Raw genomic sequence first — 10,935 nt, forward strand, 5'->3', positions numbered from 1 at the left:
TGCCTTTAGTGCCCATGAAAATAAAGGACTGACAGCTCTAGCTGGAGCCAAGCATAATGCAGACAAGCGCTGTGCAAGCTTCCTCACACAGGTCTGCCAATGAATCACAATCTTGACCTGTAGCCCTTCTGCTATTCCAGTTCTTGGCCTTTCTTTTGGATAAAGGCTGCCAAGCATGTTGAACTGAGCCAAACTGTGCAATGTGAACAAATATCCATTGGGCACTAGGATGGACTTGCACCACATTCAATATTATTTCTGGTTTAGTAATGGTTACAGCCATGAGAGTCTATACAATCCCATTTGGCAAGCCAGTTCTCTCCCTCTAATTTAAACTAAAAAGGGCCCTCCAAAATTTCATGCCTAGGAGGAGGTTAGTTAAAAGTACTGTTTACTACACCAGTTTGTTTACAGATGCCTATTCATGTTCGACTGTTACCTCCAGCTGATCCTCCTGTTTGGAAGTTCTCCCGAGAGATTTGTACATTAACTGAGAATTGATTTTGGAAGATTTTTTGGAAAGGATTGGATGCAGCAGTGTATCACAAAATACAGATTTCATTTAGACCAAAGGGGTTCTGCACAGGCCCGTCGATTTAGAAGTTGTTTGCTTGGCTGCTTCCACTTTGCTGGTCCTTTTCTTTGAGAGGCTCCCTCTCAAGAGAAGCCTAGGAACAGGGCAAAAAAAAAGGAATGCTTTAAAACTGACTGGTCTAAAGAGTCTTAGTGCTCCAAATGAAATTGTTGTCTTTTTAAACCTGAACTTAATGCTGAGGGGTTCTGCAACCTAATCTACCTCAATAAAGATCTCTCAATGAATTCTCTCAAGTGCAAAAGCCTTGGCTATACGCAAGCAGGTTCCCTCAGAAAGGGTAGCTTGGGCATGTAGGCTGTATATAGCATTGGAGTGAGCACAGAACCAACTCCAAGTTATAAGAGTATGACTTTTTAAAGTTAAAATAAAACATTTAAAATGTTTAAACATTTAAATAATTCACTTAATTTGAATTAAGTCCCAAAATTAGTTTTCTCTGCATTTTTGTTGCAGGACTTAACTTAAAGTTTCAAGGATACAGAGAGGTTAAAATAGAATCCTCTCATCTCTCATGAATATATAAGCCCTTTGGGGAAAAGAAATTTGGATTGCAATCTTGTGGTAATACATGTCACAAATGTCCCAGTATGTTGCAGAGTCAGCCACGTTATAAATGCTGTGTCCCAGTCTGTACTAGAAAATGCAAAAGCGTATGAAATACTAGGGCTTAGAAAAAACCCAGAAAGTTTTTCTTCAGTTATTCAGTAAAAGATCTCATTATCTTAGATTTTATGTGAAAAAAATGCATTTTTTTTCTCTACTCGTACAACATATTATAGCACCAATGCACTATTCCCTTCCTAGTTTGCTCTTGGAACGGTACCTCTTTTTACAAAGGACAGCTAGTGCAAGCATAATTTGGTCATTAGTTCCAACAGTCCTTTACATGCCATAATACCATTCAGTGCTATGGCTTCACTTTTTCATGCCATGGGTTCCTGGACCACTTGAACCAATCTTGGCTATTTGCAGTGAAAATGAAATTAAAGGTTACACTTGTCAGCATTGCTATGATTGATAACTGGATAAGCAGAGTTTAACTGTTTTGCAGGCTGCAAGGGGACTTTACATTTTAAATGACTGACATAATTACACTATCTTTAAATATAATAATAATAATAATATTTAGGGAAGAGAAGTAGGAGAGGTCCATGTTTCATATATGCTTAAGGCAGTTTGAATTTTTGAAAGGTAACCTAACCATATTTCAATTGCACTCCATAATATTTTGCAATTGCTTTGTTATTTTGCTCAATGCAATCACTTAAGATATGAAGTACTATAGCAAAATTTGACACTTCATAGATTTCATAGACGTTAGGGCTGGAAGAGATCTCACAAGACTATCAGGCCCAGCCCCCTGCCCAGGGGGCAGGAAGTCAGCTGGGGTCAAATGATTGTTTGAGACCATTGGACCTTGTCTTCCCTTGAATGGATGTTCTCCCAGATCCTGATGCACACCTCTTATGTACTTGTAAGCTGCCACCAAGTCACCCCTGAGCCTATGCTTTTTCAGGCTGAAAAGTCCCATGGCTCTCAGTCTCTCCCCATAAAGCCTGCTCTCTTGTCCTCTGATCATGCATGTGGCTCTCCTCTGGACTCTCTCAAGGTTCTCCACATCTTTTCAAAACTACGGATTCCAGAATTGGACACACTAGTCCAGCTGCGGCCTCGCCAAGGCTGAGTAAAGCTGGAGGACGATTTTTGGGTCTTGCTTGAGATGCGTTGGTAGATGCAAGCCAGAGTTTTATTTGCTTTGCCAGCTGCGGCATCACATTGGTGGCTCATGTTCATCCGTGGTCAATCATGACCCCCAAGTCTCTTTTGGTCATTGTGCTAGTGAGTGTAACATTGCCAAGCCTATAAGTGTGATGCAGGTTTTTTCTCCCAAGGTGGAGCACCTTGCATTTCTCTGTGTTGAATGCCATCCAGTTTTTACCCACCCACCTTGCGAGCCTATCAAGGTTGGCTTAGATTACCAGCCTATCCTCTAGCGTGACCGCATTTCCCCATAGTTTGGTGTCATCAGCTTAGCAAGTCTGCTTCCGGCACTAGCGTCCAGATCAGTTTGAGTTCAGTTTCAGCCTTGGCTTTCCTAGTTCACTCCCTACAGGTGTGGGCCAGTGCTGAATCCTCCTCCTTAGTGGTGTTTCCTGACTTCCATCCTTTATAACCTTCTCTTTTTAAGTTCCCTGAGTTCCCCGTTGAGCCAAAGAGGTCGCCCAGCCCTTTTGCTACCTTTCCTATGGGCTGGAATGGACTTCCCTTGTGCTTCAATAATCTTATCCTTAAGGAGCAACTACTCATTATGGACTCCCCTCCCTGTCAGACTATGGCCTCTCAGAGCCTCAACAACTAGCCTCCTAAGCTTATGAAAGTCAGCTTTCCTAAAGTCTGCTTTGCGATGGATAGAGAAAGCGATCATCTCATGCTCACTGTCTCCCAGGTTCCCTTGGATTCTCAGGTCACTTACAAGATCATCCCCTATGGCCAGTACCAGGTCTAGCAGCGCCTTACCTCTTGTCAGCCCATAGACTTCTTGAGACAAGTAGAGCTCATCAGTGCATGTCAGCAAGCTTTGCAACCATCGGATTTGGCTGAGTGCTCTTCCCTTGAGATGTCAGGATAGTCACCCAAGACAGCCATGCACCAAGAGTGTGTAGCCTCTGGCAGTTCCCTAGTGAATTCATGGTCAAGCTCTTGCTCCTGATTAGAAGGTCTGTAGTAGACTCCTACCATTATATCCTCTTCACCATGTTTCCCCCCATATTCTAACCCAGAGGGTCTCAAGTCACCATCCTGGGGTGCCAATCTCCAGTTGTAGGGAAGTGTACTGCTCCTTCACATAGAGAGCTACACCCCCACCCTTTCTTGCAACATGATCCCTCCTGTACAAGGTATAGCCATCTACATCTGTGGTCCAGTCGTAGGTGGAGTCCCAGCAGGTCTTCATTATCCCTATTTGGTCATAGTCATTTCTGCTTAGCAGAAGGGCCAGTTCCTCCTGTTTGTTACCCAGGCTCCTGGCATTTGTGGACAGGCAAGTGATCCTGCCATCTGAAGCCTGGGGCTGCTCTGCATTCCTAAAAGAGTCCAATCCCTGGGCTAGGAAGATCCTTTGTGCAGTCCAACCTGCTGATTTTATAGTTGATGCTTGGTGGGCTTACACTTCTTTTTATCCACCCATCACCCAGTGAACTTAGTTTAAAGCCTGGTTAAGCAGGTCAGCCATTTTGGCCAAGAAGAGCTTCTTCCCCATTGCAGTGAGGTGGAGGCTGACCTTTCCCAACAAACTACTGCCTCTCTCTCTGAAGCGCGGACTCTCTGAAGCCTTCACAATGGAGCCAGTGCCTCAGTCTTCTGTTTACTTCCTCAATTCATCTCTCCCTCGTATGCCCATAATTCATAACCAGAAGGATTGAGGAGACAGCTACCTGTGCCCCCAACCTCTGAGCCCCACTCCAAAAGCCCTGTAGTCATTCATAACTAGATTGCCCCCTGCCATATCATTCATGCCCACATGGATAAGGAGCATAGGATAGTGGTCAGAAAGTCGGATACATTTTGGGATCCTCTCAACAACATCCTGGATATGGGCCCCTGGGAGGCAGCAGGGCTAAGGCAGGGGTTGTCAACCGGGGTACACGTACCCCCAGGGGTACTTGGAAAGATGCAAGGAGGTACATGTGGGTAGGTGGGAATGGAGTGCTGCCACCTACCACCCCACAGCACTGTGTCCCAGAAGCAGAGCCAGGGAGGGTAAGGGCAGCTGCTCCCCTCTGTGGGCCATACAGGTGCTGCCCAGCCAGCCAGATATGGGCGGGTGGAGCTCGCACACAGCAGTTGCTGCCACCATCAACCACCCTGCACAGCAGCATGCTGCTTCCCCATGGCTGGTCACACATTCAGCTGTTGACAGGCAATGTGTGATTGGCCAGGTGTGAGGCCCCTCAGCAGCCTGCAGAGTCACATGTCCACCTGGCCATGTGATGTGCGACCATCGCCACCACCCCACACCATCACTACCACCATGTGCAACCTCTGCCTCCCCCCTCTGGCTGGCTCTGCATCTCAGTGTACACCAGAAGAGGTACACTCCTTAAAAAAGTTTGAACACCCCTGGGCTAAGGGGTCAGGGTGGCAGATCTATCCCTCTGTCCCCCTTAAGAGGGAGTCTCCCATGATGAGCACTCTGTGTTTCTTCTTAGAGGTGGTTATCTTCCCACGATGATCACTCCGTGTTTCTTCTTAGGGGTGGTTATCTTCCTCAGGTGCAGGAGCTGGTGGCTCTGCTGTCTCTATTGGTGCTGCAAGGGGTTCGTGCCTGTTGTGAAGATCCAGGAGAGTGTTGACCCTGGTGCAGTGTGCCTTGGGACTGGTGATGATCTTCATCCAAGTGATTCCTGGCTAGACATTGGGGAGCTCCTCTTGTCCACCCTTGTCCTGCCAGCCAGCCTTAAACATCTCTCTTCCTTCTTCAGGCGAAGAACCTGGCAGTAAGAGTTGATCTCCTCTTCACCTCCTCTTCATGCAGCCTCTGCACCGCAGTCTGGAGCTCCTGTATCTGGGACTCCAAAGACTCCAATGTGGAGCAAACCTCACAAGGGGAGGTGTCATTGCTTCTGATCCCATGTGCCTGCAGTCATGCCAAGCAGCCCCCACAGCTAATAGCCAGGGTGGAGGCTGAGTGGAGGCTGGAACCATGGGTTCTGACTGGGTGGAGGCCTCATAGGTATGAGGGTGGGGACCAGCCACAGAGGAGATCTTCAGGGTACAGTGTGCCACCACCATGGTACAGGTAGTAGTCCAAGCTACTGCTGTGATAACCCTTCTCTCCAGGCTTGCCTTCTAGAGCTTCATGCCCCTACTGCTTGCCCTCCTGTGTGAACTCCCATGCTAACTCATACACTGGGCTCAGAGCATGCTTCTTTGCACTCTCTGTTCACATGGCTCCCTGGGTGGCTGGGCCAAGTTAGAGCTAGGGGCGGGTCACCCTCCTCAGCTCCTCTCAGCTGCCTCCTTCAGCTTCCTAGCACCCACACACTCTGGGCCCCACCTACCACCTGGCTGCACTGGGGGTCTGGATCAGGGTCCACTGGGTGTCTGCTGAAGGTCATAGGCTTACAGGAGTGTGACAGGCTTCTGCCCATGCATCTCACACTGGAGCTGGACTTACACTGTGGCTCTGCTGTTGGCAGGTCCTTTTAAAAGCTATGCATGTGCAGTGGGCCCACAGCCAGCACTGTGCCACTCTCAGCAGCTGGAGGTCCCTGTTCCACTGGAGAAGGGGGCAGGTAAGTGCCCCCAGCCTTCCCCTAGTCCATCACTGTCATGCACACCAGGCAGGACCAGTTGGGTGGCTCCCTGGGGCAGTCCATAGGTCTGGGCCAAGTGGGAGGTGGGGAGTGTGGCCCTCCTTGGCTCTTCTCAGCTGCCTCCCACAGCTGCTTGGCACCCACCCATGCTGGCCCAACCTACCTCCTGGCTGTACTGGGGGGTCTGTTGGGTGTCCACTGGAAGTTCTGGGGGTCCTAGTCTCACAGGGCATGATGGGCTTCCACCTGTGCATCTCTCACCAGAGCCAGACCTACACTGCCACCATTAGACACTTAAATGTCTAACAGTGGAGTCCTACCCCTAATTAGAAATTACCTATAAGCTGGTGCTATTTATAATAGCTATAAATTCAAATATAGGAAAAATGCAACATAGCCACCTGTAAGCAACATCCAGGTTTCAACTGAATTTTAAAATGTGTCCTAAAATGACATGTTTTTCTTTAGAAGTTAAAGGCAAAATGGTGTAGAATTCCACATAGGCTTTTTGATTTTACTCGATGCAAATCCACAAAATCAAGGTAATGAGAAGTTAGGCCACTTAACTCAACTTGGGAGCTCCTAACAATAATGGAACACTGGAATGATCCTAAGGTAGTCAAGGCCACAGGTACTCTTCATAACATACATTAGTTGCAGCAACAGTGAGTATGTATGTAGGTGGAGGAATAGAGAAGATGTGCTTAAGAGCCTTCATAAAGAACTCCAAATTGCTTACCCTTTTCATAACCACTGTCCTATTAAAAACAGCCAGTGATCTCTTTTCAAACTTTGCAAAAAGTCCCATTTAACTCCTACTTTGAAACTGTATTTATTCTACCTTTTCATACAGCATGCATGTTTATAAATATTTTTTCCAATGTTTTTAAAATTAGGGGTTACCCTATTTAGATTTCAGACTTTGTACCAATGCTAAATAGGTCAGCTCAAATAGGACACCACAGGATGTACAGTAGCACATAACACAGGTGGCTCCTGGCCTTTAAACTTCATCTGTCAGTTAGCTTCTGCACAAATATCATGTTGCTTTCCTACAGGAAATAATTCTTTTGAAATACAAGCTTCTTTCTAGTTCCGTTTTGTATTTTTTATTAGGTGAGAACAATTTTTGTATTATATACATTGGCAACTTTAGTGACAGATTTAATTTCTGGTTATCATGGGATGCAATCAATAGTGAATAAATCTCTCAACTGACAAATGCTGTTATATGTTTATATCTGTTGCTAAAATGGGGTAGATGTCCTGTTCAGCTGTTCATTGGCCATTCAACTTTAATTGGCCAATTTCTAGCTGGTTACCAGTTGACTATTTTCCCTACAATAGAGAAATCTCCTGACAGTCAAATGCCTCTTTCCTTCAGTGTCTTTGTAGGAAAAAAATGCATTTATGAAACTTAAAAACGTTGCTATAACATCTTACACACAGATATTGACCCACAAAAAGAACAATCTCCTGTGGTTACCCACTCTGCTTCTACTTTGAATTGCCAAGGAATTCACAAAGCAATAAAAAACAAGTATCCTGACAAGCAAACAAGTGCTTTATCTCATTGTAATCCCATAAATAAATGCACACCTTTAAAAATCCAAAACACTGTTTGGAGATGTCTAAAATCAAAACATGAAAGTAAGAGTTAAGAGTTACTCATGTGGCAACATTCAGCAGAATGGAAACTAAGGGGTGCTATTTGCTCATTCTGAATTTAATATGAAACAATTTTTTAAATTATCTAACATTTTTCTAAAATGCTTCGTTAAAAAAAAAAGATTGCTACAAGGGTGTTCTGAAATTCTGCAAATTCAAAAGCAGTGAAAAATGTATGTTTGCCACAAAAGAGATGAAATAGAAAAAGATTTAATTTTTAATCCACTGCCAAAATCTATCTGACAAACACTTGGCCTTTGGCCAGTCACAGTTGAGGCTGACATGAAGATTTGTCAAACTGGGTTAACGTTACTACTACTGTAAACTGTGTATGAATCATATTCTTGATTTTGGGAGGCTGGCAAAGAGGCAGGGGAAAGTTCCTGTTAGTGATGCTGGTATTTTGGATTCTAGCTGTGATTCCCTGAATAATTCCTTTGCAAGGCAAAGTGGATGTACCCGGGACATTATTGAAACAGACAGTTTCTAAACATTAGTTGACTAATCACAGCAAGTAGTAACTATTCAGTGAAATTAGATTAATTATACGTTTTCATAAGATGTTCTGAAACATCACAAGGTGTCAGACTGATCATTTTTAGTTATGTTAAGGTTGGTGTTGCTCTCCGCATTTTTGGTTCAGGTCTTCATGAACTCTTCCTCAACATTTTGTGTATCTCCATTTGGCAGCACCACTGCATACAACATACCCAATTAGCTATTTCATCATTTTATAGCTAATGTTGAAGTATGAATGTTTGGTGAGTTTTTATTACAGCATCATAGTTGCCCAGGGCTACGAGGGAGAAGCTGGGTTATCAAGTCCCATGCTCTGCTATTGCAAGCCGCTACATCATGTTTGTAAACTAATCAAGCTCCATTTTAAACATAGTTTGGCTTCCTGTGGCTCCCACCACTCTCGTAAGGCTGTTCCAGAATGTTACTCCTCTAATAGCTAGAAACCTACTTCTAATACTCAGCCCAGACTGGTTCCTGGCCACTATATGCTCATTTGCTCGTGCCAACATTGTCCTTTAGCTTTAATAACCATTGTCTATAAATATATCACAGAGAAAAACACGAGGAAAAGAGAACAACTCTCAGCCTTCATTTTCTTAGCTAATCAAGCCAATCTCTTCACATCTCTCATGATGTACAACTTTGATTTCCCTCCTCATCCCAGTCAGCCTTCCCCGCACCTGTTCCAGTTTGAATTCAGCTTTCTTGAATGTGGGTGATCAGATCTGTGTGCAGGAATCCAGAGGAATCTCCCTAATGTCTGGTTCAATGGCGTTAATATTAACATTAAAAATACCTCAATTTTCAGTGAGAGTGAGTTTCTGGTGGGTAGAGAGCTCTACATGATCCCCAACGATGGAACTGAAAGAGCCAGATAAATAACCCTCCTCTAGTCAGTCTAGAGCTGGGGGATTTTATAACAGTCTTCAAACACCTAAAGCAGCGTTCCCAACCTCGGGTCGTGACTCAAATGAGGGTCGCAGGGACAATGCCAGCAGTGCCACACACAAAGGACAAGCTGTGCCTAGTGCCGGGAGCTCCACCGCCCCTGCCGCCACACTCCACTCCCAGCAACGGGTTGTGGCAAAAAAAGGCTGATGACCACTGACCTAAAGGGATGAGGATGGAGATTGCTTTTTCTTTGCTAGCTATAGGGGACAGGACAAGAAGCAATGAATGCAAGCTGCAGCACAGGGGGAGACTTGGTACAAACTTTACTACAGAATCTATTTGCCAGGCTTCATCTCAGACCCTACCTCTGCTTCAGTTTCCTCTCTGATTCAGTCTTCCACTGGTTCTCACAGCAGCCAAGTCCAAAAAAGTCATCTTTCCCACAGTTAATAAATACAAACTCTCACCCCTCTCCTAAACTCAACTTCAGCCCTCCTGCATTCTAATCAGTCACATTACGTCCTCCCATCATAATTAAGATCCTCCAGGGATAGCTAACTTGTCTTCTTCCCAGGGAGTATTTTTCATCTGACTCACCCCAGGGCTCTTGGTTGAGCACTGACTCCCAGATCAACCAGACTTCAATCCATCAAATCTTTTTTAGGCTGCTTTTATTTCCTGGTCAGGCCCACCATTAGTCACCCATCCCTTTATCATTCATCTCCTCCATTATTCATTATTCTATATCTTCAAGTATGAAGTATTTGGGTTTCTCGGTTTACAGTTTCAAAGTTGTTGTACAGAAACAACTGTCATTCACTTTGTCAGATTTATATTTTCACTTCGAATGGCTATTTTCCTAATCCTGCAATCAGATGTCCAGTGATAGAACACTGTACTTGGAGGCACCACTGGAATTAGATGTTTCTTAGAGCTAGTCAAAAGTTCTCCAATTAAGCATTTTTCTGTCATAAAATATTCAGAGTTGAGAAAATAATGTGAAGTAAGATCTGATCGCACACCGGTCAGTTTTTTAACCCTAGCAGGAAGCTAGGGAACCTGGAATGTCATGCTTCATCCACCTGCAGATCACGGGCTGGCCGGGAGGCCAAGATACCAGCCGAGAGATTGTGATTCCTGAGCTCTGACAGACCGCTCAGCTAGAAGACCTAGTGCCTGTGGGCTTCCAGCTCCCCTTCAACTCACCAAACGGAGGTTCAGTTAAAAAATTACCAAAACAAGTGTCAATTATTGCAAAAATGTTCTGACTCTGTTTGGAAAGAGATTTTTCTCCAAACTGGTGTGGGGAGAGCAAAAAGGTTGGGAGGCTCAATTGAGCAGTCCTTTGGAGCGTCATAGTTTCATAGTTAGTAGGGTCAGAAGGGACCTGAGCAGATCATCAGGTCTGACCCCCTGCTATGGCAGGAAAAAGTACTGGGGTCAAACAACCCCAGCAAGGTGATTGTCTACCCTTGTCTTAAAGACCCCCAGGGTAGGAGCCAGCACCACTTCTCTTGGAAGTTGGTTCCAGATCCTAGCCACCCTGACAGTGAAGTAGCGCTTCCTGATATCTAGCCTAAATCTACCCTCTGCCAGCTTGTGACCGTTATTCCTGGTCACTCCTGGCGGTGCTCGGGGGAGCAAGGACTCCCCCAGTGCCTGATGGTCCCCTCTGACTAGTTTGTAACAGGCCACTAGATCCCCCCTCAGCCTTCTCTTGAGGAGGCTGAACAGGTTCAGGTCCCGTAGCCTCTCCTCATAGGGCCTGCCCTGCTGCCCCCTGATCATGCGAGTGGCCCTCCTCTGGACCCTCTCCATGTTGTCCACATCACTCCTGAAGTGCGGTGCCCAGAACTGGACGCAGTACTCCAGCTGTGGCCTGACCAGTGCTGCATAGAGGGGGAGGATCACCTCCTTGGACCTGCTCGAGATGCATCTGTGGATGCA

The 10,935-nt window shown here is 45.4% G+C and overlaps 1 long non-coding RNA gene across 1 annotated transcript in view; it reads right to left on the reverse strand.

Annotated features, from left to right (window-relative positions):
- Positions 1-437: 437 nt before the first annotated feature.
- Positions 438-10,935, reverse strand: part of LOC109286779 — a 46,143-nt gene continuing 35,645 nt past the window's right edge. The window contains exon 2 of the long non-coding RNA XR_002094679.1: positions 438-668. This is a non-coding gene — a long non-coding RNA (uncharacterized LOC109286779). The remainder of the gene's footprint in view (positions 669-10,935) is intronic.

This window comes from Gavialis gangeticus, unplaced genomic scaffold, assembly GCF_001723915.1.
Source record: "Gavialis gangeticus isolate Ggan-Ray unplaced genomic scaffold, GavGan_comp1, whole genome shotgun sequence".
Lineage (NCBI taxonomy): Eukaryota > Metazoa > Chordata > Crocodylia > Gavialidae > Gavialis > Gavialis gangeticus.